The sequence below is a fragment of the Schistocerca americana genome, chromosome 8 (assembly GCF_021461395.2).
Source record: "Schistocerca americana isolate TAMUIC-IGC-003095 chromosome 8, iqSchAmer2.1, whole genome shotgun sequence".
Classification (NCBI taxonomy): domain Eukaryota; kingdom Metazoa; phylum Arthropoda; class Insecta; order Orthoptera; family Acrididae; genus Schistocerca; species Schistocerca americana.
In genome coordinates this window covers 355,136,179-355,161,196 of record NC_060126.1, presented here as the reverse complement: position 1 = coordinate 355,161,196, position 25,018 = coordinate 355,136,179, and positions in this window count along the sequence as shown.

Below are 25,018 nucleotides of genomic sequence, written 5' to 3'. Positions count from 1 at the left end.
AGCGACGTGGCTATCGATGTGATACCGGATGTCTGCCAAATTGCACAGCAGAGGTCAACACATACCTTTTGGTATTCTCTCCAGACCAACTGCGGTGTTACCTCAAATTTGTCTGATTGTGGTCTACTGCCTGAAAACGGTCGCAACACTAAATAAACAAAACTGAGACTTTTTTTTATCACAATTATCATAAAGAAACTTGGGAAGGGCTTTGGAATGTTACGTCACACCAAAATTAACTCTCAGTGAAAAAAATTGAAAAAATCCAAAGAGCAAGTATTAAACCCCAGTTGATCCTAAAACATTTTATGCTACCTTTATCTTCTTTCAGTTGTGGAAATGATGTATTAACTGCGAAAATGCCAAGTCAAACAGAGTTTCGAGGTCTGCATTAAAAGTAGTTCAAAGGCCAGCAAGGATGTACCACAGTCGAGGTTCACTGCCAGTTCTGGACAGAAATTGAAATAGGAAATCCCCTCAGTCAACCATGCAATTCGCCTAAAGGAGTGGGTTCACTAGCAGATAAATTATACATGCATGGCTCTGGTACCTTAAATGAGGATAGGAAAGCAGTGGTACCGGTTTACACACTGCAGCAGGCGGAATATCCACCTGCAACAAGTTGGAGGTTGAGCAGAAATGACATATGCATTCCCAGAATTCCTTCCCCCTTTCCAGAAATTTTCCCCCTCCCCCCTTCCCACCGCGGCCAGTATGACATGTGTGTGTTGATGTCATAATGCTCTCAGCAAATAGTGTTGCAGCACTGCAGCACCTATGTTTCAGCCAGTGGTGTGAAAATTCAGCCCCAAAGACATGGAGTAATTTTAACTTTTATAATTCCATTGTGTGTCATTAATTACAGTAATATTACCTACTATTTTTAAATACGAAAGCTCCATAGCTAACCACGCAATTCGCCTAAAGGAGTGGTTGGACTAGCAGATAAATTACACATGGATGGTTCTAGTACCACTTAAATGAGGCCAGGAAAGCAGTGGTACCGGTTTACACACTGCAGCAGGCGGAATGTCCATCTGCAACAAGCTAGAGCTTGAGCAAAAATGATAGTATTGGGACAGGCTAACAATACTGTAACATATGCAATCACTAACGAATATTCACAGCTCCCGAATATTTAATTTACATGCAATGCATAGACTCGGTGAATGCGGAGTGCTTACAGAAAATATTGAATACTTTGCTGCTAATTGCGTTAATTATCATACGAAAGTCAGTAATTACGGTAAAATTAACCACCATTATGGATCTCAGCAGCAAGGGATGACGTTGTCATAACTCAGTCAGTGCCGCTACTCGTTGGTATGACGCCGGCGCAAAGCCGTTGTTACGGTGACGGCACGTTGGTTTTACGCTAGCATATGTACCAGAATTTCGCACATACACCGCGCATACATAGGTGTGACACTGTTCCATGATTCGAATACTTTTGGTGCTCAGGTCGTCTCACTGCGTTTGATGCCTTTTGCCTAGCGTTTTGCAGTGTGTGTAGTGACGTCACTATTTTGTACTGTGTGCTTCTCACTAAAGAATCGCTTGAGTGGTAATAAAAATTGGTTTTTTGTACAAATACCCAAGCACTAAGCTAGAATGGAAAGCATATTGCTCGAAAGCAATGGGAGACGCTTCATTCTCGAAGTGTAGACAGCAAATATAGGTGTCACCAACCAAATTATAAAAATTAATATCTGCGATACAGGTTAGGGGCTGAACTAGCACGCCATTGGCAGAAACGTTAGTGCTCTGGATCTCCGACGCTATCAGCTGAAAGGATAATGATGTCGACGCACATAGCCGGCCGGTGTGACTGAGCGGTTCTAGGCGCTTCAGTGCGGAACCGCGCTGCTGCTACGGTCGTAGGTTCGAATCCTGCTTCGGGCATGGATGTGTGTGATGTTCTTAGGTTAGTTAGGTTTAAGTAGTTCCAAGTCTAGGGGACTGATGACCTCAGAAGTTAAGTGCCATAGAGCTCAGAGCCATTTGAATCATTTTTGGACTTTGTATTTAAGTTTCGTCGTGGCAAAGACTTTCGCGAAGAGCAACGAAATAATTAAAAACAGAACTGAAATTATAATCCTCACAATAGATCTCTTACAGATAATGACCGTACGTGTGTAAATGTTTTTGGTCTCTGTATCCTACAACATTTAGAGAACTGAAAAATCTGAGCTAGTGTGACGACACGAAAAGAAGAAATTCGTCTTCAGTGTGTTGTGTCTCAGATTTCAGCTTCGTCAAAACTTACCCATATACCTGAAGACTTTATTTAATAAAACTTTCATCACTGCACTTTATTCCCTTTTGGCTTCAAATGCAATTTAAGTAGTTCCTGAGTGAAAAATGTGGAGGTATGGAACGTGTGCAAGGTCAAGGTGGACATGGACCAAGGGGAACGAAAATATGCTCACAAGAATCACAAATTACGTTCACATTTAATGTAACGTTCAATAACTGAATAAAAGAAATATATTCCATGTACTAAGCCAATTCAATGGATCGGTGTCTTTACATTACCAGCCATGCAAAATAGACGAAATAAAATCACCACATTTTAGCACTACCGCCAGAAGCATTGTCTTATGAGTGTAAGAAAAGTAAGCTAAGCAACTAGAAACCTTGGATGACTGAAATAAAATCGGATATTAATGCTACAACTTCTGAAAATTTGTGTGGTCGAACAAACATTTTATATTTCCCATGTTAATGTCGACTACAAAAAACGTATCTCGGAATGAAATCTGTTGCTGTGTAACCGGAAAATCATGTAACGTAAAATAAAGTAAATGCTACGCAAGCACGCAAGCCAGCAATCAGCTCACCATTATCCAGAATGGAGTCGGCTAAAAATGCCATTTGCAGTATCATAAGCCAAAGCTACTACGAGGTAGAGGCGGCAAGTCGACGTCACAGCAGGAAGCGGGAGGTAGGATCCTGGAGAGAAGACCGGCCCTGTGGTTGCAGGCCAGGCAGCCTCGCTAACGCTTCTGCTGCCGAGCTTCGCTATCGGCTGAGTCCTACCAAAACTCCGACGACTCGCGAAGACATAGCTCAATTTCCACCCAGAAGTGTGCCACCCGAGCAGACGGCAAAGTGACTACAGTTTCTCTGAGGCAGAATAGTGCGTATCGATGAGCGCACGAATACGCGACCAGAAAGAACATACGCCCTTCAAAGTTGTACTTTTTGTACTGTGGACGGGCAAAATAAACGTTATAGTATCGCAGTTCCTATGTTACTAGCCAGCTGTGACGCCCACCACCGCTTCCCTCACCTTTCCCACTTCTTAAAACGTAAGAACGGAAACTATTTTTCGAATTCTACTCACACTAACTTCAAATAATTACTTTTAACGTATGCTATTGTTTGCGTTTTTTACGGATACTTTATCAATCGGCTACCCTATCGGGTCAACATTTGGGCGAGAAGATTGCATATTTTCGAAGGAAATACAGAAAATTTCAATAGATCACTATTTGCTCTCGTTTACGTTGTTATTGATTGAGCCTCATGAGCAGCGTAAGCAGCAGCCACGTGCGGACTCTCTCGAAAATGACGTTCGTGGGCCAATAAGACCCTATTGACATAATACTGGCTGTAAATTTAAACGTCAGCGCGTTAAAATGGTTCAAATGGCTCTGAGCACTATGGGACTCAACTGCTGAGGTCATTAGTCCCCTAGAACTTAGAACCAGTTAAACCTAACTAACCTAAGGACATCACACACATCCATGCCCGAGGCAGGATTCGAACCTGCGACCGTAGCGGTCTCGCGGTTCCAGACTGCAGCGCCAGAGCCGCGCGGCCACTTCGGCCGGCGTCAGCGCGTTACGTGACGATTTACTGACGTTAGAGTATGGAATACTCGGGGTCTTTTTGAAGGTGAAAGCAGTACCAAGCTCTACACATATTCTGAACGCGCTTGAAAACGTGTTCCAGTGCAATGGAAGAATGCCACCTATGTCGAGCCGTATGGCATTTGACAATCAGTCTGTTACCCCACCCCGCTGTCCGTGTAGTCTCCAGTAACGTCTTCACTGGTCATCGGGGCTCAGTTCGAAACGGGTCCCACCACCGAAGACAATTATACTTCAGCCAGTGGGATTATAAACCGAAGACAAGTTTGGAGACGGTCTGGACTTGGCGGGATATCAACGTGAGTGTCACTCGCCATACGGACCGACAACCAGGAATGATGGTCTAGAATGACAGTTCATTTGATAAAAGGACTCCTCCCACATGTGTTCTATCGGGTCCAGATCTGGCGAGTTTGGGGACGGGGTGGGGGGGGGGGAGGGAGGGGAGAGGGGGGGGACAGCACGTCAACTGGAGATCGTGTTCCTCGAACCACTCCATCACACTTCTGACCTTATGGAGAGCGCATTATCTTATTGAAAAATGCCACTGCCGTCGGGAAACATGATCGTTATGGAAGGTTGTACGTTGTCTGCAACCAGCGTGCAGTACTGCTTGGCCGTCATGGTGCCTTGCACAAGCAACACAGGACGCATGGAAACCCACGTGAATGTTCCCTAGAGCATAATAAAGCGGCCGCCAGCTTGTCTCCGTCCCAGTTATACGAGGGTCGTTCAATAAGTAGTGCCCCACATTTTTTTAAAAAAGCCATTAACCTAGATAGGCAAACGCCCTTGTTGGCACTTCACATTTGATGTTGTTCTGTGCGCCGGTGAAGTCGCTAACCGTTCTGGTAGATGGAAGAGCCGTAGTACAGCGCCAAAATTGTGTCTACATACGACTCACGTTACAAGCAGCGTGCTGTTATTAAATTCTTGTGTGCAGAAAAACAAACCGTGGTGAACATCCATAAGCGTTTGTGTGCAGAGTATGGCGATGCTGTAGTTGATAGGAGTACAGTTGGGCGATGGGTAAAGAAAGCTACAGCCTCAGAAAAGGCAGAAACAGAGCTCCAAGATCAGCCACGCTCGGGACGTCCTGTCACAGCCACTGCTCCAGACATGCTGAATCGTGCGGATGCCATCATTCATGCCGAGCGGCGCATCACAACTCGACAATTGGCTCTACAGTTATCGGTCAGCATTGGAAGTGCGTCTGCAATGATCGAGATTCTCGCATATTCAAAGAGGTGCTCACGAATGCTCCCAACAGACGAAAAGATTCTAAGAAAGGCAATTTCATCTGAATTGTTTGAGACCGACGGAGAGGCCTTTCTACCACAAACGTTTAAGATGATGAGAGTGTCAGTCATGCAGTGAAAACATGGCTACGCCTACAAGACAAGAGTTTTTATCAGAAGGGAATACATGCTCTACCACAACGTTGACGTACGGCCATAGAACTTGATGGAGACTACATAGAAAAATAGGACATGCAGAAGACATGTTGATGTATATTGTCACCAAATCCTGACTCTTAACAATAAATACGTTCTGAATAAAAGTGGAGCATTACTTGTTGAACGATCCACGTAAGTGTGAAGGAGCTGTTCCCTTGGAAGACGACGTATTCGCTACCTCCCATCGGCCTGATGAATAAGGTACCAGTATTTATCATACCGTACTGCCGATGTTCACGTGTCCATTTCAGTCGTAATTGCCGATGTCATGGTGTTAACGTTGGCACATACATGGATTGTCGGCTGCAGGGTTCCATCGTTAGGAGTGTTTGGTGCTCTGTGTGTTCAAATGTACTCTGCCTAGAGTTAAAGTCGATGTCAGTTCCGCCACAGTTCACCGCCTGTCCTATTTTGCCAGTCTATCCGACATCTGTAGTGAGGGTTGGCCGCCCAACCCAAGACGTCTGGACGTGGTTTCACCTTGGTTTCTCCACCTATTGAAGACACAAACCACAGCACTCTTCGAACATCTCTCATGTCGTGCGCTTTCCGAAATGCTCGGGCTGAGCCTCCGGGCCATCACAAGCTGCCCTCGGTCAGACTCGGATCGATCGCGAGCCTTCCCCGTTATACACACGGACAGCACGCTCACTGGTACTACATTTACCGTGCGTGTGACTGACTAGCAGTCACTCCTCGCCAGGTGAGGCTGCTATCGCCTGAACGGGTTTATAGTGATAGTAGATCTGTGCTCATAATGTTCTGGCTGATCAGCGTATCTACCGATTTCTGTTACAATTCGGCTACTTTCTTCGTGGAACGTCTTTTTTTTCCTTAGAATGTGTATCCCTTTGTTTGATAAACGCGAGAGACTAGCGTGATACGTGTAGAATGTCATTGAAGTCAAAAGCGTAATTACTGTAAGTAAAACTTATTACGAAATTCACCAGTATTTGTTGCAGGGCTTCACAGCCAGCATGCTGCGCGATCAGATGGTAACAGCAGGCCTACGAGAAAAGAGTAGCATACCTCCTCCTTCGTCACAGGGAACATGGAGGGAAGCCGTGTGGAGTCGGGTGTAAGCAGGAAAATCGATCCTTAGGGAAATGCTTGGAGGAATCTAGAGTGCCGTTATACTCCCTGTCGCATTGCAGGTCAATTGCTTTAAGCTGCAGATCAGCGGGAATTGGGTAGAGGAAGCATTTTCATTTCCCCATTCAGTTGAGCTACGAATCCCGATTTCTTTTCCAATGTGCCTGGTGCTCTGTTTGTAGAAACATAAATTAATAAATTTCTGTATTTGCTATACTTTCTTCAACGCTGCTAAGGATTTGACATCGAGCTGCGTGACTGTGATATCTACTCTTCCATAAAGTGTTAAATAATATGTATCAAACTCTTCACAAATATTTCGCAGTGTGACCCCGAACGTCGTCTGCCATAACCTGCGACGGACGTACAATTGTCATGATTGATATCGACACCAAGCGCAACTTCCTACCCGAAGTGGACATAAACGTTGAGGTGCAACTGCCATATGTCCCTTTATCAAATTACCATACGCGAAATGAAACAAGGACTTTGGTAAAAGTAGTTCAGTATTATAGTTCTTCTGAAGGACTCGCTCACTTGATTTTTCTTCCTCTTTTTCCTCCTCTTCAGACACCTTCCTTTTAAGTTCAAAAACTTTTTGTTCATTCTAAGGTCCTTCACATTTTGCTTTTCAGTATTCTTTGACCTGGTAAGACACATTGCGCCTTTGTAAACGGAAATTCCTGAAAGTATTCATTGTCTTGTGATGCGTACCCATCATTTTGTGTAAAACGATAAGGACCCTCGCACTGCGGAGAGAAATCGGAAGACGTTGTCAGTGATACACAATTCCGACTCTTCATTGCTTCTGTTAAATGACTCCGTTGTCAACACTGACCTTTTGCTATTACATAACCGGCGCTTCTCCCGTGCTGCCGCGACCTCATGATACCCGCCCATTTTCTTGACTCCCCACCAAGCCGCATCTCATCTGCTCTCGAGCAAGAGCTTCAGCAGGCGCGCTTTATTAAGCCTGGATCTATTGGGAAAGATGCGTCGGTATTTACACAAACGTGTATGTCTACAACATAATAAAATTACTACAATAACGCAGCAGCTCGCGCATTGCGAACATCACGCTTGAATTCCCCTTGTACAGGGAAAGGTACTTGTAGAGCTGTAAAACTAACGTAGGCTACCGTAGAGCGTAGACTACGGTAGGTTTTCTAGTACAATTTGTCATTTACGATCGTATCAGCAATACCTGTACGTTAGGTGTTGTGCTTACCTATTCGGCATTATCTCATTTCTGGTTAGCACACTGGACTCGCATTCGGGAGGACGACGGTTCAATCCCGTCTCCAGCCGTCCTGATTTAGGTTTTCCGTGATTTCCCTAAATCGTTTCAGGCAAATGCCGGGATGGTTCCTTTGAAAGGGCACGGCCGATTTCCTTCCCAATCCTTCCCTCACCCGAGCTTGCGCTCCGTCTCTAATGACCTCGTTGTCGACGGGACGTTAAACACTAACCACCACCACCATTATCTCATTTCAGTTGCTTTTTTTGCTTATGCGATCAGTGTCTTAACAGATTCTCCTAGAAACCGGAAGCGGTGAACTCTCTCGAAGCTGAGTGAAGATATACAAAGGGCCGTGTAATCTACGGAACATTTTTGTTCGACATCGTTATCCTCCTGTCAGTTACGTAAAGATAAACAGTATTTATAGCAAAATTGAAAACGTCATTGTTTAATTCAGGTTTTATTCGAAAATTGTTGAGGTGTAACGTGAAAGAGAGGAATGCTGTAGTAAAAGCAAAAAAACCAATGCAGATTCATTGCATAGCCCTAGAAAACTCAATTTAAATAACCGCAAAACAAGAACGTGTCAAACATCGATTTAATATTTCGACGGGCTTATGTAGTACATGTTTATGTTATTCATAAACAACTTCCGAAGCCGCGTGGTCTCAGGCGCCTTGCCACGGTACGCGCGGCTGCCCACGTTGGAGGTTCAACACCTCCCTCGGGTATGGGTGTGTGCGTTGTCCTTAGCGTAAGTTAGTTTAAACTAGATTAAGTTGTGTGTAAGCCTAAGAACCGATGACCTGAGCAGTTTGGTCCCATAGGAACTTACCACGAATTTCCAACTTTCGAAACTGTCAACAGTAAACGCTTGCCTTCGGTCATGATGAAAAACGTTATATTGAGTACAAAGTGACAACAATAATTGTACAGATTTTGTTATGTTTGCATATGTAAACTGCATTTGCATCAAATGTAATTACTATGGTTACATAAAAACACAGAGTTTACTCGCCCAACTAATTTTTATTACTTATAACCTGCAGTTTGCATTTTGTAGGGATGTAAAATACACAATGGACTAACACTGAAGGATATGCGGTACTAATTATGTACAAAACTAACAAACAAACAAACAAAAAACAAAGAGAAGTCATCGGCTGCCAGTTTCTCTCTCATGTATTCATCTGTTTCTTTCCCTATCAATGCTACCAATAGTACTGGTAATCCTACCATTTACTACGTCGTTTATGTACTGTAGCAAAACATCGAACCGTAGTTTCGGTATAGCGCAACCCTACATACTTCGCATTTGGGAAGTATTTTCAGAAACTGGTCGTGCGGCCAGGAAACGAAGAAGAATTGCGATTGACAGCAGCAAATATTATCGTAGGTGATACGTGGGGAGGCGCTGGCGCCAGTCGCTTTCTCCGTTCGATTCACCCGGATCGATTGTTTCCCTCTGGCGTTGCTTATTTTTGCCTCGTTGGCCGGTGGTGGTGCTGGTGGACTGGTGGGCAGACTGGGTTTTGGCTTTGGAACAGCCGGTACCTGTCGCTGCTCAGAGAGTGAAACTTGTGTTTACGTGGAGTTAGGTGGATTTGAACGGTGTATGTGGCTCGGAGTGCGGAAGTGGGCCTGTTATTGCAAGTTCTTGAGGCTTGACTGAGCCATGGTCTTGGACACAGGACGCTGAGCAATGTGTTATTCATTTTGGCTAGTGGAGTTGAACTATGTACCACGCAGCTGTCTATTGAAGCAGAAGACATTCAAGCTTTCTAGTTTTGCACTCGGGCCTACCCGTGTTATCACTAGCTTCTACCTTTTCTTATGAGTGCGAATATTGTATTGGAACTGCGACGTACTGGTGTAATAATATAATGCTTTGTCTTATCGTTGCCCTTTTACAACTAGTCTGTTTGAGTTGGGACAATTTTACATATTTTGAAATTTGAGGTCTACAGTTATTTCTTTCAACCATTTTTTAATTTGCCTTTGTCTTGATGTGATCAATTTTTGCAGAATTTTATCTTAACTATATTCTGGGCATGTTAACATTGTTTTTTTTTCTGTGGCTGTGTATTTATGCTTTCTGTTGCAGCACTGCAGCGGGCACCTAGTCCATGTCTAAATCGATGTCCGGAGTCCGACGCCTTGGCCGACCAGTACCAGAGGGAACGGGAGGTTCTTTTGGAAGCGGGGAAAATGGCAACCGATACGGCGGCCACTGAGTCCTTCGGGTTGCAGTGAGTGGGGATCTTGCATGAAGTTAAGTTTCCTCTGCATTGCGACGCCAAGGTGTCTGTTCCGTTTGCTATACTGATTATATATTTGCCTTTAAAACCATAAAGGAAGCAGACTAGTGTTCTGAATTATACCTTACGTGCAGAGGGAGGTGAACTTACGTACATGTTAAAGAGAAATACTTGATGGGTAGCGGAAATTGGAAATTATGCGAATTGTCCTATTGCGCTTGCCCAGGTGACCTATTTAAAAGAAACTTGTTTCACCTTTATTATTCAAGTGCCCTTTGTTAAATGAAACTGATTTTACCTTCTATTATTGAAGTGCTTACAGTTAATATAGAAGTAATAAGAAGTTATTGTTTGCAAGTAACTCAATTAGAAAGGTTTTGTGTAATGTACTGTTCTGACTTGTGAATCTGAGACAGTTGTAGAATATTTTTGGTAAATACTGTGCCCTTTGGGTTAAACTGTTGATCAGTAATAAATTAGTTCTATCTTGCAAATCCTCTGTACTTGTTATTATTTCACTTGTCACCGGTTTGCACGTAAACTCCACATACCAGTAGGCTACAAGAACCCAAACCACACGTTCTGTGCCAACAGACGATTGGTATCACTCAAAATGATGTTTCAGAACATGGTTTCTAAGTTTGCAATTGGTTTTGAATGTGGTGGCGCCTTGGCTGGTCTATGTTGTTTGTATAGGTTGTTGACATCGAGTTACAGGTACCGTACGAACGTTCAGCAGCATAGTGAGGACATGTCATCTCGTAGCACGCTCAACGCCACGTCTCGTGTGAAGGCCGCATAAAAAGGTGTGTTTCACATGCCACGGTTCGCACTGTTCTGCAAATCGCCAGCTTTTCCGAGAGCCCACAACATTAAACTGAGGTTTTCATACGCTGCGCCAAATAGCCGGAATACAGCGAAACTGCTGTGTGGCGGCCGTATGTGGTCGTGCCGTGTATCTGCAGCGGCCTACGGCCGAAGGGTACAGCTGCCACGTCTGGCAGCACTCGCCCGTGTGAGGCGGTGGTGGCCTGCAAACACGGCGCTACTACTTGCGTTATGTCTGCGAGTACAATGCGTTTAGTTGGATAAAATTATTAAAATCGAGGCCCAAGAACCTTGGTACATTGCTGTCCGATGGGACAACACTATACAGGGTGTATCATAATTAATGGCTTAAACAAGATACTAGAAGCAAAAAAGTCTCAGTAAACATAGGGCCGAAAATGTATACCATCAGAGTTACGAACAATTTTTTATCTTCGATACTATGAAGCAAATTTCTTCTACTGAAAGCTCTTTGCTTTCCACATTTTAGGAAGTAGTAGTATGGACGAAAACAAGAAAAAATGTCCAGTAATCATTTGCTCTAAAATGAATACCTCAAAAGTTATGAACAATTGTTCATTAGAAGAGTTGTTTTTCCCAGTAGCGAAAATGAGCACGTGCTCATAGCTCTTAAGGTATGCATTTTAGAGCACATGTGTACTGGACATTTTTTTCTTGTTTTCGTCCACATTACCGTTTCCCTAATATGGAAAGCAAAGAGCTTGCTGTAGAAGCGCTTTGCTTCACAGTATGGAAGATGAAAAAATTGCTCGTACCTCTTAAGGTATGCATTTTCGACCCTATGTTTACTGAGACTTTTTTGCTTCTAGTATCGTGTACTTTCAACTTTATGCTTTTACGCCATTAATTATGATACACCCTGTAGACATACACAAAGACTGCAGTGCCCATCAGATGCCTAGAGGGAAGTGTGTGCATTTCTTAATGAGGAATTTGAAGCCCTAGAGCAGTGGTTTATAGCCTGGAGTAATTACTACCTGAGCAATAAAATGAAATTTTATAAGGGGTGAAAAACAAAAGGGTTCTATTGTGTTTCGGCCACGAAACTAATGTGTTTTCAAAAGATCATTTCGCATAACTATTATTACTGTTTTGTATCATTAATATTGATGAAATAAGTTAGCAATAACTACATTTTTCTCAAATACCAGCATCAACGAGTGACAGAATGTGGTGGAGGTTACAGCTTGTGAATCGAATATATGAACATCATCTTCCTCACATAGTCAACCCACTACACAAATATGTAGTACGTTGTACCATGCATCTATAACAGCAAAACTGAGAAATAAATCCTTAATGTCAGATGAAAATGCCGAGTTGTAGGTAGTCATTGCAATGGACGAGAAACTGGTTCATCATTCTCTTGACAACACATAAACGAACTACTTGACAGCACAACATAACAATATCTATGTAACGTCTCGGACGTTGCTGTAGGGCCCACACACAATTATTATTATTATTACGTCCGCCCGCTTAGCTGGGTGGTAACGTGCTCGCCTCCCACGCAAGCGAGCGTGGGTTAGATTTCCGGCTGGGTTGGAGATTTTCTTCGCTGAGGGGCTGGGTGTTGTCCTCATCATAATTTCCTCCTCATCACTGACGCGCAAGTCAGTGTCGCGTCGACTGAAATAAGACTTGCATTTGGCGGCCGAACTTCCCTGAATAGGGGCCTCCCGGCCAACTCTGCCATACGTTCATTTCCATTTTATTATTATTATTATTGGTATAACAGTAATAATAATAATAATTATTATTATTAGTGACAGTAGTCAAACACAAAGCATTGTAAGCTTGAAGTCTTCCAGTTTCTACCAGCCCAGCAATCAAGTGATTTACAAATAGTGTCGTGCATTTGGCTGATTTAAAGGGGGTGCAGAGTGTGGGTGAGACAAGTAGGTCCTGTCGATAAGGAGAGGATAAGTGCAGAGGATGCATGTTTTTGAAATAAGTGTCTACCCACTCTGTGAATAGATAGCTTTCTTTTCTGAGAAGGAGTTATAGGTAGCACTTTCGACGCACTGAAAACTTTTTCATCATTCTATAAAAATATTATTAGAAATAAGCAGTATCAATCGTTCCATCGTTTTATTAATTCGTAGATTAATAAAAACCCTACAAACACTAAATAACATTCGTATTTCATCGTTTTAAAAAGACTAAAAATTCAAAGAAAATTGTTTTTCATTTTAAAGCTAGACTCTAATTTTAGTGTCGGTGGAGGCAGGATGTGTACTAGATAATAACTAATTAGACTCATGGGGTAATGGCATCAGAAAGGGTGGGAACCACTGCACTAGAAGCCTGACAAAATGTGTCAGCCGGTCGTGGTATGGCGGTAGCGTTCTCGCTTCCCGAGCACAGGAACCCAGGTTCGATTCCCGACGGGTTAAGGGGTTTTTCACGTCCCCCGAGATGACTTGGTGTTGTTGTGTCTTCTTCATTATCATCATTCATCCCCATCACGGACGGAGGAAGACAACAGCAAACCACTTCCAAACCTTGCCTAGTACGGTGGTGCGGGTCTCCCGCCTCGTTCCCCTATACTCTGACACTTCCATTTTACGGTAGCATTACCGCCTACCAAGCAGGGGGACGGGTTAGATTCCCGGCAGGGGACTGGGTATTGTGTGTCCTTCATTATAGCCGGCCGCTGTGGCCGAGCGGTTCTAGGCGCTTCAATCCTGAACCGCGCAACTGCTACGGTCGCAGGTTCGAATCCTGCCTCGGGTATGGATGTGTGTGAGATGTCCTTAGGTTACTTAGGTTTAAGTAGTTCTAAGTTCTAGCGGACTGATGACCTCAGATGTTAAGTCCTATAGTGCTCAGAGCCATCTGAACCATTTGAAAAAATGCATTTAGTGAGTAGGTGAATACGTGTTAATGCGTTCAACGTATTTGCTTCAGTATACCTTATAAAGAGCTACAGTATTTTCTTCATTCAGACTCAGCACATGTATTCTGCAAGCAGAAATTCTTATCTGTTGGTCAGTCCATGGTATATGTTGCTTTTTATGCCGCGCGGGGTAGCCGCGCGGTCTATGGCGCCTTTTCACGGTCCATGCGGCTCCCCCCGTCGGAGATTAGAGTCCTCCCTGGGGCATGGGTGTGTGTGTTGTGCATAGTGTAAGGTAGTTTAAGTTAGATTAAGTTGTGTGTAAACCTAGGGACCGATGACGACCTTTGCAGTTTGGTTCCATAAGACCTTACCACAAATTTCCGAAATTTTTGCTTTTCATCACGTATGGTATGAAAATGAAAGTATGAGCGCAACAGGAGCTGCTATTCTTTCTCACTTTACGACACTGGACAAACTTCTCGTTCTGCTGGCACGCACAAGTAAGCAACACATGAAGAGTGTAGAGACACTGAGAAAGAATAAATGCAATTCCTGAATGTGTGATAGTCTCGTCTTGCGAAACAATCTGCAAAATGAAAATCATAATTTGTTTATGACCGTAAGCTTTATTTTGACACTACCTGAATCAGTTGCAGTCGAGGAAATGAGCTTGCCGAAGTTATAATCGAGTAATCGTTACTTCTAAACCACAAGGAGCCAAGAGAGGCTTTTAAGAAAGTTAACTGTTTGGATATAAACTGAGAAAACTTACTAACTAAATTATGAAGGTTTTTTAGAGGCTGTTATAGGAAAAGCAGGAAAAGTGCCACTAGAACGTTAAAAAGGAGAGCACGTCGATCTTTGCTCAGCTTTAAGTCATCCTAGTAAGCCAGATGGATGCTTTCTATAGAACATTCAGAAATATCCGTCGCGTATTCGTATTTAATCAAACACTAATTCGCGTAAGCTTAACTACTAGATTATTATCATTATTATTCTGATTATGATTATTAACCTTACTGGCGTCGGTAGCTGAGTCCTTAGCGATCTGGCCTAGCAAACCAAGTCCTGGTTCGCAACCAGTTGCTGTGTGAGGATTCCTCAGAGTGAAGAATGCACTTTATGCTGTCTGTACCAGAATGAAGCCTTCAAACAAACCTTGGAATATCTGTACTGTACTCCCTGTAAATTTTAATCATAGGATTTCACATCTAAATTCCCAGCTGTGCCGTGGAGGCGGAAATGGAATTGGCGGGAACTTTCTTTCACATGGAATCTTCATCTACATCTACATACGAACAGCGCACACCACTGTACGGTACATGGCGGAAACTACCTTGTACCACTACTAGCTATTACCTCTACTCTTCGACTCACAAATGGAGGGAGGGAAAAACGCACTGGCCCTAATTTTTTTTGTTATATCTTGATGGACCTTCGCGAAATGTACATTGGCGGCAATAAAAACGTTCTGCAGTCGGCCCCAAATACCGGTTCACTAAATTTGCATAATAATGCCTTTCGGGAAGAGCATCGTTTTTCTTCCAATGAATACCATTTGAGCACACGAAGCATCTCCGAAATACACTACTGTCCATTAAAATTGCTACACCACGAAGATGACGTGCTACAGACGCGAAATTTAATCGATAGGAAGAAGATTCTGTGATTTGCAAATGATTAGCATTTCAGAGCAGTCACACAAGGATGGCGCCAGTGGCGACACCTACAACGTGCTGACATGAGGAAAGTTTCCAACCGATTTCTCATACACAGACAGCAGTTGACCGGCGTTGATTGGTGAAACGTTGTTGTGATGCCTCGTGTAAGGAGGAGAAATGCGTACCATCACGTTTCCGACTTTGATAAAGGTCGGATTGTAGCCTATCGCGATTGCAGTTTATCGTATCGCGACCTTGCTGTTCGCATTGGTCGAGACCCAATGACTGTTAGCAGAATATGGAATCAGTGGCTTCAAGAGGCTAATACGGAACGCCGTGCTGGATACCAAAGGCCTCGTATCACTAGCAGTCGAGACGACAGTCATCTTAGCTACATGGCTGTAACGGATCGTGCAGCCACGTCTCGATCCCTGAGTCAACAGATGGGGACGTTTGCAAGACAACAACCATCTGCACGAACAGTTCGACGACGTTTGCAGCAGCATGGACTATCAGCTCGGAGACCATGCATGCAGTTACCCTTGACGCTTCATCACAGACATGAGCGCCTGTGATGGTGTACTCAACGACGAACCTGGGTGCACGAATGGCAAAACGTCGTTTTTTCGGATGCATACAGGTTCTGTTTACAGCATCCGTGTTTGTCCGACATCGCGGTGAACACACATTGGAAGCGTGTATTCGTCATCGCCATACTGGCGTATCATCCGGCGTGATGGTATGGCGTGCCATTGGTTACACGTCTCGGTCACCTCTTGTTCGCATTGACGGTACTTTGAACACAGATGTGTTACGACCCGTGGTTCTACCCTTCATTCGATCCCTGCGAAACCCTACATTTCAGCAGGATAATGCCCTACAGCATGTTGCAGGTCCTGTACGGTCCTTTCTGGATACAGAAAATGTTCGACTGCTGCCCTGGCCAGCTCATTCTCCAGATCTCTTACCAGTTGGAAACGTCTGGTCAATGGTGGCCAAGCAATTGGCTCGTCACAATACGCCAGTCACTAGTCTTGATAAACTGTGGTATTGTGTTGAAGCTGCATGGGCAGCTGTACCTGTACACGCCATCCAAGCTCTGTTTGACTCAATTCCCAGGCGTATCAAGGCCGTTATTACAGCCAGAGGTGGTTGTTCTGGGTACTGATTTCTCAGGATCTATGGACCCAAGTTTGCTTGAAAATGTAATCACATGTCAGTTCTGGTATAATATATTTGTCCAATGAATACCCGTTTATCATCTGCATTTCTTCTTGGTGTAGCAATTTTAAAGGCCAGTAGTGCACTTTTAGCAATTTTAATCGCCAGTAGTGTACTTGAGTGTTGATCGAACTTACTGGTAACATACACTCCTGGAAATGGAAAAAAGAACACATTGACACCGGTGTGTCAGACCCACCATACTTGCTCCGGACACTGCGAGAGGGCTGTACAAGCAATGATCACACGCACGGCACAGCGGACACACCAGGAACCGCGGTGTTGGCCGTCGAATGGCGCTAGCTGCGCAGCATTTGTGCACCACCGCCGTCAGTGTCAGCCAGTTTGCAGTGGCATACGGAGCTCCATCGCAGTCTTTAACACTGGTAGCATGCCGCGACAGCGTGGACGTGAACCGTATGTGCAGTTGACGGACTTTGAGCGAGGGCGTATAGTGGGCATGCGGGAGGCCGGGTGGACGTACCGCCGAATTGCTCAACACGTGGGGCGTGAGGTCTCCACAGTACATCGATGTTGTCGCCAGTGGTCGGCGGAAGGTGCACGTGCCCGTCGACCTGGGACCGGACCGCAGCGACGCACGGATGCACGCCAAGACCGTAGGATCCTACGCAGTGCCGTAGGGGACCGCACCGTCACTTCGCAGCAATTTAGGGACACTGTTGCTCCTGGGGTATCGGCGAGGACCATTCGCAACCGTCTCCATGAAGCTGGGCTACGGTCCCGCACACCGTTAGGCCGTCTTCCGCTCACGCCCCAACATCGTGCAGCCCGCCTCCAGTGGTGTCGCGACAGGCGTGAATGGAGGGACGAATGGAGACGTGTCGTCTTCAGCGATGAGAGTCGCTTCTGCCTTGGTGCCAATGATGGTCGTATGCGTGTTTGGCGCCGTGCAGGTGAGCGCCACAATCAGGACTGCATACGACCGAGGCACACAGGGCCAACACCCGGCATCATGGTATGGGGAGCGATCTCCTACACTGGCCGTACACCACTGGTGATCGTCGAGGGGACACTGAATAGTGCACGGTACATCCAAACCGTCATCGAACCCATCGTTCTACCATTCCTAGACCGGCAAGGGAACTTGCTGTTCCAACAGGACAATGCACGTCCGCATGTATCCCGTGCCACCCAACGTGCTCTAGAAGGTGTAAGTCAACTACCCTGGCCAGCAAGATCTCCGGATCTGTCCCCCATTGAGGGTGTTTGGGACTGGATGAAGCGTCGTCTCACGCGGTCTGCACGTCCAGCACGAACGCTGGTCCAACTGAGGCGCCAGGTGGAAATGGCATGGCAAGCCGTTCCACAGGACTACATCCAGCATCTCTACGATCGTCTCCATGGGAGAATAGCAGCCTGCATTGCTGCGAAAGGTGGATATACACTGTACTAGTGCCGACATTGTGCATGCTCTGTTGCCTGTGTCTATGTGCCTGTGTTTCTGTCAGTGTGATCATGTGATGTATCTGACCCCAGGAATGTGTCAATAAAGTTTCCCCTTCCTGGGACAATGAATTCACGGTGTTCTTATTTCAATTTGCAGGAGTGTATCTGGCGCCTCACCTCTGAATTGCTTCGATATCTTCCGTTAATCGGACATGGCGGAGATCCAAACACTCGACAAGTACTTAAGAATAAGTCGCACTAGAATTCAATATGCCGTCTCCTATGTGGACGAGCTACACTTTCCAAAAATTCCCCCAATAAAACGCAGTCAAACATTCGTCTTCCCTACTATTAACGGCCTGCTGGAGTGGCTGGGCGGTTCTCGGCCTTCTGTCTGGAACTGCACGACCGCTACGGTCGCAGGTTCGAATCCTGCCTCGGGCATGGATGTGTGTGATGTCCTTAGGTTAGTTAGGTTTAAGTAGTTCTAAGTTCTAGGGGACTGATGACCACAGATGTTAAGTCTCATAATGCTCAGAGCCATTTGAACCATTTCTCTACCAACTCGACGTGATGATTCTATTTCGTATCGCTTAGTATCGTTAAACGTAGATATTTAATCGAAGTGACTGTGTCAAGCTGCACCCAACTGGTGCTGTTTTTAAACGTTACATGATTGTTTTTGCTACTCAGCGGATTAATTTACACTGATGAGCGAAATCTTTATGACCACCTGCTTAATAGCTCCTTTATCCGTATGTGGAACGAAATATATCACTGATTCTGCGATAAGGGATCCGACAGTTTGGTGGTAGATTTATGGAGGTATGTGACATTAGATGTCTATGCACAGGACATGTAATTCGAATAAATAACAGGCCGTTGATATGCGTACGCAGTGATGCCGCCCGATTGCGACCTCGAGGGGTTCCATATCATTTAAATCAGGCGAATTTTCTCGCTGAGGAATCGATGTGAGTTCACTATAATGCTTCTCAGACCAGTGTAGCACTGGTTTGACACCGAGATACGGACGATTATACTGCTGAAAAATGACATCGCCGTCAGGGAAGGCATCAAACATAAAGGGGTGCAGGTGGCTGGCTGCCGTCACGTGTCTTCGATTACTACCACAGGCTCCTGGAAGCACAGGAGAGTGTCTCCCGAAGCATAATACTCTCACACGAGCGTCCGTGACGCGCTGCACGTTTTGAGCTGCCGTTCACCTCGATGACGGCGTTTGTTGAGACGACCATCGACCCAGGGTAGCAAAAATGGGTTTCAGCCGAAGAGCCAACACATTTCCATTGATCGAAGATTGAATACCGTTGGCCCCGTGCCCACTGCAATTGTAATTGACTACTCGTTGGGTCAATATGTGAACGAGTAACGATGGTCTTCTGCGGAACACCATGTTCTATAATGTACGACGAACGGTGTGCTCTAAAACACACGTGCATGCACCATTATTGCGCTCTTTCGACAGAGATGCCAAAGATATCCATGTATCCAACTTTACGGAGCAGAGAGGCCTCCGAACCCACGTTCTGCTGGCCGCGTTAGCCGAGCGGTTCTAGGTGCTTCAGTTCAGAACCGCGCGAATGCTACGGACGCAGGTTCGAATCCTGCCTCGGGCATGGATGTGTGTGATGTCCTTAGGTTAGTTAGGTTTAAGTAGTTCTAAGTTATAGGGGACTGATGACCTCAGATGTTAGGTCCCATAGTGCTCAGAGCCATTTGAACCATTTGAGCCCACATTCTGTGAAGAGTCGTGGACGTCAACAATGTAGCTCCTACTCGACGTTTCACTGTCCTTCTACCTCTTTCCGTTGATGCTCACGACATTAGCACGTGAATATTCGAGCAGCTTCGCCTTTTTCGACGTGCTTGTTCACGGGCTCTTTGTAATAATAATCTGCCCTTTGTCAAAGTAACTTATTTCAGTGGGTTTCCCTATAATCAGCTCTGTTTACATACTTTTGCTACCGCGTCACGTGCCCAAAACCCCACAAGGCAGATTCCAACGTCGTTGTAGGCAGTGGTAATAATGTTTCGGGTTATCAGTGCATATTTTTATTCATTTAGAGCAAGATACCATTCACTAAGCCAACTATCACTCAACGACAACAATTTCCCGTACACGACCGTGTCATCAGTAAATAGCCGTAAATTGCTGCTCACCCTGTCAGTCTGGTCATCTGTGTATACTGAGAACAAAAACGGTCCTATCTCACTTCCCTGGGGCACTCCTGACTGTGCCCTTGTCTCTGATGAAATCTTGCCGTCGAGGACCATGTACTGATTTCTATTACTTAAAAAGTCTTAGAGTCACTCAGATATCTGGGAACCTAAACCGTCTGCTCGGATGCTCGTAAACAATCCACAGTGGCGCACGATGTCAAATGCTTGCCGGAAATCTAGCAATATGAAATCTGCGTGTTGCCCTTCACCTGTGGTTTCTGGGATACTATGAGAGAAAGGGCAAGTTGAGTTTTGTAAGAGCGATGCACTCTAAATCAATGCTGATTTGTGGACGGAAGTTTAGTGCCAGTAATAACGATGAGTACTGTTGTATCTTGACTTCTCATAAATCTGACATTTGATGATTTGCTATTGTATCTATAACGACGGGTTCTACAAGGAATGTTAAGATAGGTGGGAAGATATATTTGCTCAGCGAGGGTGACAGGATACAAATTTCAGAATATCTCAGTAGTCAACATCAAATATTCGGTGAAGAGGACGAAGATGTGGAGAACAAATGGAAAAAATTCAAAGGCATCGTTCAATATGCCCTAGACAAATGTTTCGAATAAGGTTTTAAGGGATGGGAAAGATCCCCCGTGGTTTAATAACTGTGTTAGAAAAGCGCTACATAAACAAAGAGCACTTCATCTCAGATTAAAAGAGAAGTAATAACCTAACTGACAAACAAAAGGTGAACGAAGCGAAAACGGCCGTAAGGAGAGCTATGAGAGAAGCGTTCAATGTTTTTGAAGGTCAAACTACCCTAAGAGATTTTGGTCGTATGTAAAATCAGTAAGTGGGTCAAAATCATTTATTCATTCTCTCAGCGACCATACCGGCACCGAAACGGAAGATGACAGAGAGAAGGCCGAAATACTGAATTCGGTATTCCGAAGTTGTTTCACTGCCGAAGATCGTAACATTGTCCGTCCTTTCATTCGTCGTACGAACGCCGAAATGGCAGATATTGAGATAAACGATTTCGGGAGTGAAAAGCAGCTACAATCACTTAGTAGTGGAAAGGCGTCGGGACCAGACGAGATACCTATAAGATTCTATGAAGTTTATACGAAAGAACTTGCTCCCCTTCTAGCAGCAATTTATTGTAGATCGCTTGAGCAACAAAAGATACCTAACGACTGGAAAAAAGCGCAGGTCACTCCGTTTTTAAGAAAGCCGTAAGACAGATTCACACAATTGTACACCTATATCGTTGATGTCAATCTGTTGTAGGGTTATTGAACTTGTTTTATGCTCAAGAATTATTACATTTTTGGAAAATGTGCATCTCCTCTATAAAAATCAACATAGATTCCACAGAGATCCTGAGAAACTCAGCTCGCTTTGTTTTTTCATAAAGTCTTCAGCGCAGTGGACAACGGCGCTCAGGTTGATGCCGTGTTCCTTAATTTAGGTACGGCATTTGACACCGTCCCGCATTGCCGTTTGATGAGAAACATACGAGCTTAAGGAGTATCGGAGCACACCTGCGACTGGATTCAAGACTTTCTTGCAGACAGAACTCGACACGTCGCTCTTAACGGAACTAAATCGACAGATGTAAAGGTAATATCCGGACTACCACAGGGAAGTGTGATAGGATCGTTGCTATTTACAATATATATAAATGACCTAGTAGAAAGCGTCGGCTTCTCTTTAAGGCTATTCACAGATGATGCAGTTGTCCTATACCAAGGTAGCAACGTCAGAAGATAGTAAGAATTTGCAGAACGACCTGCAGAGATTTGATGAGTGGTGCAGACTCTGGCAGTTGACCTTGAACGTAAATAAAAGTAACATATTACGTATGCATAGGAAAAGAAATCGACTATTGTACAGCTACACTACTGGTGAAAAACAGATGGAGACAGCGTCTGCCGCAAAATATCTAGGCGTATCTATCCAGAGCGACCTTAAGGGAAGCCGGAGGTGCCTATGCTGCCCATGTTAAAATCACTAAGTTTGAGGAACATTTATGAATAAACTACCAAATAGAAAAATTTGAATTTTTTTACATATAGAGTGCTTTAGTATTGCAGTTATGACAGAAGGATTTTGGAGTCTCTTTTCTAGTTTCCTTCCAATTATTTTTTTTATTAATGACCCAAATTTTTTTTTACAAATAATTGCTTTATAACTAAACTGAAGTGAAACTACTGAACATATTGCCAAATGGCTGTGTTACAATGTAAGTTTGACCACTAGGAGTGCTGTATAAAAATTTCATCTCACTAACTTGAGTGGATTTTGAGAAAATGTTCCTTATATTCGTAAAATTCTAATTTATGGGAAATGGATATCAAAGTTTCTCAATACATTCCTGCACTATAGGATGGATTATCAGGGTCTTCTTCTTCATCCTCCAAAAGCTTCCTCTTCTGTCTTCTTTTCTGGCCTGTTGTTCCATCATACTTCATATGCCTTTCTCTTCTTTCTGCTCCTCTTATCCTTTCTCTGTCAATGTTTCTTAGTGTTCGTACAGTGTTCACCCCAGCTGTAAATCCTAATGCCTTCAGAACTTCACACGTCACACTGTTCCCTTGGTTGTAGGTTGCTATTGCATCATAAATGCCAAAGTGCAGTGTTTTTATGCTTACAAACACCCTTTTAGGAATCACTTTCCAAATCAAATTGTTTACGCTCTCATTAAGATTCTGCGTCTTTCTGTGCAGACATTTGTGTAACAATTCTGGCTGTGCTAAGTTATGAAAAATTGGTTTTATTCCATTTATCACAGCTGCTGGCAAACCGTGTTTGTGATCATAGTCCTTTTTTGCATTATATTTGCACCAGGAATCTTTTGGGCACAGGCTGTGTTGAGGGTATTCATTAGAAGAGGCAGTATGAAGGAACAATGCCCACACCGCTTTTCGCATGTCACTAACATTACTAGTATTTTGCCTTATAGCATACCCATAGTATCTCTGTAGACGTTGAATCACCTCATCAGTAAGCCTGCCTCTCCCTCCTATTGTCTTTCCATCACTGAACTTACTTGAACCCAAAGTTTGTTTGAGCCTTTGAAGCCGTGCACCCATACGCTTTTGCACATGCCCAATACATTCCAACTTTTCAACTACAAATTCATTTCCATATGGTTTCAGTTCCTCTATAGTCTTGAAACCTTTCGAGTCACCATCCTGAAGGTAGTATTTGTACCTAACGTTGTCTCTGGGAACTGAACGTTCAAAAATTTGTTTCACTCCATCCACTTCCATTGCTCCACTTGATCCACTAAAATTGGCCTCACAGGTTCCACTGTGCTCTCCTTTGATTTTATTTTTGCACCTACAATGTTTTGATAATATTGCAACATCTATCACTTTTGCACTATCACCACAAGTAGCAGTTACAACCCCATTCAGGGATTTATGACCCCTCTTTTGCCAGGAACCATCTAATGCCACTACCAAATCCCTAGAACCACCGTTCATTTCTACAGGTTCCTCCACTGCTTCCTTCATGGTTTTCAAAGCCACATCTTCAACAGAGGATCCTACCAGTTCACAGTAGTACCCGAATTTGCTTGGAGGCGATGGCAAGTTCATAATACCACAAAACAGTTTGCCAGCAGCAGACCCTTTTCCAATGGATCGAAGACCATACACAAGTCGAACATTCACATCAAACACTCTAGATCGTCAATTTTCACCAAAGAGACTGGCATGTGAATTGTAGAAAGTCACTTGATACTTGCAACATGCACAGATTATCTTCATCTCACAAGCTAAACCAAAGTGCTTTGTTATCTCTTGTCCCACTCCTACACTTGAACACATTTTGCACAGAACACTTTCTTTCAGCACAGAAGATAATAATCCAATATTCAGTACTTCGTTAATATCATCACTGTCACTAACATATTCACGAAATCTGTCACTTCCACCAGTCAGCTTCTTGCTAGAAGATGTCACAGGGCTATGGCCGGCCATGTGTTGCTTAGCAGAAGAACGCACTGTTTCAGTAATTGTAGTATCGCAACTTGGTATCAGTGTTAATTTTCTTTACCCTACGTTCTTCCTCTTCTCATATACACGGTTACTAAAACGTGCATCGTAACCAGAACAACGCTTTACACAAGAAGTATAATACTACCAACAACAGGCACAACACTGAACTAGTTCGAAACGGTAAACAGCAAAGAGACGATGTTCTGGGCTCTTAGCGCTTCATTTGTCACAGAAAACAATGTAGCCAACCCTTGCACACTCGCTGTATGCGTAACATAAGGCGCTGTATGCGTAACAGGCCGAGAAAATCCCAAGCAGTTCGCTAGGAAGTCACGAGAGGGTGTTAGATGCATTCAGCGGCCACCCATTTCCTCTGCAGGCGTGGGGGAAAATGGAAATAACTCCACTTCTAGGGCGAGTAGAACAATAATTCAAAGTTTACATTAAAGAGGAATGTTCCAATTAATTTTCGGTAGCAGAAATATCGTAATTTTTCGGATTTGACCACCTCCGGCTCCCCTTAAGTGGAATGACCAACTAAAACAGATAGTGGGAAAAGCAGACACCACACTCAGATTCATCGGAAGAATCTTGAGGTAATGTAACTCATCCACGAAAAAAGTTGCTTATAAGGCGCTTGTTCGTCCGATTCTTCAGTATTGTTCATCTATCTGGGATTCCTATCAGGTAGGGCTGATAGAGGAGATAGAGAAGATCCAACGAAGAGCGGCGCGTTTTGTTACGGGATCGTTTAGGTGGCGAGAGAGCGTTACGGAGATGCTAAACGAATTCCATTGGCAGACGTTACAAGAGAGGCGTTGTGCATGACGAAGAAATTTACTATTGAAATTTCGGGACAGCACTTTTCAGGAGGAGTCGGACAACATATTACTTGCCCCCACATACATCTCGCGTATTG